Source organism: Hydra vulgaris, chromosome 15 (genome assembly GCF_038396675.1).
Source record: "Hydra vulgaris chromosome 15, alternate assembly HydraT2T_AEP".
Classification (NCBI taxonomy): Eukaryota; Metazoa; Cnidaria; class Hydrozoa; order Anthoathecata; family Hydridae; genus Hydra; species Hydra vulgaris.
In genome coordinates this window covers 29991170-29995490 of record NC_088934.1, presented here as the reverse complement: position 1 = coordinate 29995490, position 4321 = coordinate 29991170, and the positions used below count along the sequence as shown (strand labels likewise).

Below are 4321 nucleotides of genomic sequence, written 5' to 3'. Positions count from 1 at the left end.
AGTTTGTTTGTTGTTCGTTGTTTTTATTTTTCTGCTTTTTTTTTTAGAAGAAGTTAAAACTAAAATGACTGGTAAAAAAATTTTTTTTTTGTGAAATGTTTCTGTTTTAGTAAAGTGTTTCAGTTTTGACCTCAGTCTTTTAGATCATTTTAAGCAAGTATTTTTCAATTTTTAGAGCAGTTAAAAGGAACTGAAGGTCTTTTTAGTAAGTATATAGTGTATAGTAGTTTACTTATAGTTTATATTAGTAATATAGTTATATTAGTTTATTTATAGTTTATATTAGTTTATATAGTATATAGTAGTTTATTTATAGTTTATATTAGTAAGTTTATTTATAGTTTATATTAATTCAAGTTTATTTATCGTTTTTATTAGAAAGTTTTTTTATAGATTAGGATTAATAAGAAAACAAATTTTTTATTTAGACAGGCAAGCTGACAGCGACTTAAGTAAGTTTTATCATTTAGATTTTATTTGAGTACGAATGTAGCATTAGCAATTTTATTGTATATAATTTTATCTCAATTTTTATTTTTAGACAGACAGGTAGAACTCAGTAAGAACTTAGATTTTGTAGATTTAAAAACTTCTTTTGAATATTCTTTTATAGCATTGAATATGTTTTATATATTTTAATAAATTTTGTCATTTAGGTGTGGAAGCATCATCAGTTGGTGCAAATAGTAATGACTTTTATTTTATTTTACAGCAAATAGTAATGTCTTTTATTTTATTTTAAAAAGAATCAATAAATATTGTTTATTTAAACATAATTTATTGATTCTTTAACCAACAATATATATATAATATTGCAATATAATCATCAGGATAAAATAGATAAGATAGATAAAGTAGCTTTTTTATTTAATATTTATTTATTTAGTTATAACTTCAGTTGCACCAGCCACAATAGGTAACTTAGTACATTGTTTTAATATACTTGAATAACATTTGTTACTAAACTTTTCAAGCAATAAATATTGTTTATTTCAACATTATCGTCAAGATTATATAAATAAACTTTTTATTTGATAATTTATTTTAGTTGCTTCTGGATCAACTTTAAATAATGGTAACTCATTAACTCATATTTTATAATAGATAAATGTAAATAAAAAAATGTAAGTTGGAAATTTTTGTAGATTTAAAAGTTGTTTGTTGCTTGTTTGTTTTTCTGTTTAGTTGACAACAATGAAGAGAGAGTTAGTATGTTTAAAAGGATTTTTTTTTTTTATAAAGTAACTAAAATGTTTTTTAAAATATTGTTGTTGACTTAAAAGTAAAACAGTCGGTTTTTATAATTTTATACAATATACCCAAGAATTTAGGTAATACTTAAAATTATATTGTCAATAATAGAGAAGAAATTTAAAATTCTCAGTAAGACAGCTTCTTATTATTTTACATCAAGTTAGTTTAATTAAAATTTATTTTCTTTAGTTGATCAAGAGAGAGCTAATAAAGGTATTAGTTACATTAGTTTAGTGAATTTATTTTAAAATGTTAAGTAGATATTTTAACGTCTATACATTTAAGTGCTTTTATTGTTTAGACACAGAATTGAAGACTTAAATAAGTCAGTGTTTTTGCTATCAGATAATTGTTAATAGGAATTTGTTTATTTGTACTGTAACTGGAATTTTAAAACTTCAAGTACTTAAGCTTTATTTTCTTTTTTCTTTTAAGAGAGTTAGAAAAAAAACTAAGTATAAATTATGTGGTTAGTATAGTTAAATAAAGAAAGCATTTATATCTGTACACTTAGTAGTCCAAGTCAATTGTCACATTATAGAAATTGTCCAGGAGAGAGTAAATTGTAAATAAATTAGTTTTCATTGGCTTTTTTATTCTTGATGGTTAAATTTATGCTTTATTTAATTTGTCTTGAGGCACGTGAAATATAATTTTGCCAAAAATAAAAAGTTAAATAAAAAAAGTGAAAAGCCATTTCTGAATTACAGACGTTTTTCCTTTGAACATTGCGGGGACACCAGACGCTTTATATTGATCAAACTTTGTTTCACATTGTTGCAGAAAAACAGTCTTTATACCTATGTACGTACTGAAAAAACTGAAACGGTCTCATACATAACTCATTTTCACAAAAAACTGGATAGCCAACATTTGTCTTCTGAGGTACAGATATTAAAATTCAAAGTTTATTTTAGTTTTTGAAGTTTTGGTTTAGTTTATAGTTAATTTTAGTTTAGTTTTTATTAATTTTTGCTTCAGTTATCTTTTTTCTTACTTTAGACAACTTCATGGAAGAAATAAAAAAAATTATAGTTATATATTTATTTAAATGTAAATATAATTACATCAATTATTCTGAGGTATATTTTTTGTCTTTGGTGTCTGGTAGAAGCATAACTGGTAGGGCTCTGTTTTAAATTTTATATATTTTTTACGGAGAAATATGTGCAATAAGTGAAAGAATTATTTAATATAAATATGACATTTTTGAACTGTTTGCATTTTACTCATATTTTTATTAAAATTAAATTTCTCCCAACTTTAACTCTTTTTAATTTACTTTTTTTTAATTTACTTTTAGCATCCTCTTCATCCTGTGAAAATGGTGAGGTTATGCTTTATATTTTAATTAAAAAAAATTGTAAATGTTTTTAAATTTTATTATATCCTTCTATTTGTAATTTTAGAGTCGTTAATATTTGAGGAATACAAAAGATATCGCTCCCAACACCCAGGGCCTCTCACGGAGAGGTCCTTCAATATGTGGCAAAGTAATGGCGGTATGGATGAGTCATCCTTCAAATGGAGGGCTCATCCATACCGGGGTGTTGGGAGACACCGAAGAAAAAACAGCAACCAAAAGGTTGTAAATGTCTTCTATCAATGAAGATATTTATAACTTTTTTGTTGTCGTCTTTTCTTCGGTGACTTATATATTATTTTTTTAAATATTTTAATTTTTTTTTAATTTGTAATTATTTATAATATACTGTTGTATATTTGGTTTATTTTTATCTTTTTTAATTGAAATTTTATTTGTTTTTCACCAATTAAACTTAAATATAGCTAAATTGATTCACTACCCAATCATCATAATATGATGCTACATTCTATTTGTTAAAAATAATTAATTGTAGTCTAATTTATTAAAAACACTGCTTTTAAAATTTACATAAAGCCAAGACTATTTAGCTGTATAAGTGCAGTTTATTTATATCTATTTGATTTTTTATCTTTAATGTTTTTAGTTTAGCTCCTTGAAGCATTTGTTTTTTTGCTTTTTAATTAAAATATTTTAAATGTATTGTAATGTTTTTTAAACAAGTTGCATCATGACAGCAGTTTAAGTATGACAACAGGCACCGAAAAGCAGGTAAATTGTATTCCAGTTGTTTTTTTTTGTTTTCTTTTGTTTTTCTTTTATGTCTACTTATCTGTTACAATTTTTATTTTAGGTTTGTCATATGACGCATTAATGCAATATAAAAGTTCAAAGTTTACATATTTTTTACAAATTGTTATACACGTGTTTAATTGTAAATCGACTTTTTTTTATTTGAAACGTATTTGTACTCAATTGCTAAGTTATTTATAATAAATTTATTTAGTTGTGTGTATTTATCGTTTTAAAGACAATTTCCTTTTTTAAAGAAACAGGTATCAAGGGGATACCAAAAAAATAAACTCATAAATAATTTACGTTCACTTCATATTAATTTTATTAATTAAAGTTCAAGTTATAAAGAATATAACAAGAATTTATCTTTAAACTTTCTTTAATTTAAGGCATGATGAAGTGTTATTATTTTGTGTCAGTAACTAAAAACGTGTTGTGGTGAACTTAGTAATGTCTAGGAAAATGTTTCTGACATGACCTATGTCAGTTGTAAATTACTCAAATAGCGTTAGATAATTGGTAAATTAATTTATTTTAATTTTACAGATGGTTTAATTTTTTATTTTGTTGGCGTTTTTCTTACAAGGTATTAGTTAAGGTTTCGCAACTTTAAATTGTGGAAAACAACCACTATAAACTTAGTAACAGACCGACAGTTACCCGAAATACGGGTTGCTTTCTGCTAGTTGTATATTAATGTTATATATATATACATATACAATATATATATATTATATATATATATATTATATACATAGATAATATATATCCATATATATTTAATATGTATATATATAAATATATATGTTAACGAAAATCATATATGTATTTATTAAAGATATATATATATATATATTTATATATATAATATATATATATATAATATATATATATAATATATATATATATATATATAATCATATATGTATACATATATATACATCTATA

At 23.0% G+C, this 4321-nt stretch overlaps 1 long non-coding RNA gene across 1 annotated transcript; it reads left to right on the top strand.

Moving 5' to 3' along the window:
* Positions 1-832: 832 nt before the first annotated feature.
* On the top strand, positions 833-1208 carry LOC136092245 (uncharacterized). Its single transcript, XR_010644291.1, has 3 exons — positions 833-916; positions 1049-1075; positions 1186-1208. It is a non-coding gene; the product is annotated as an uncharacterized LOC136092245 (long non-coding RNA).
* Positions 1209-4321: the final 3113 nt, after the last annotated feature.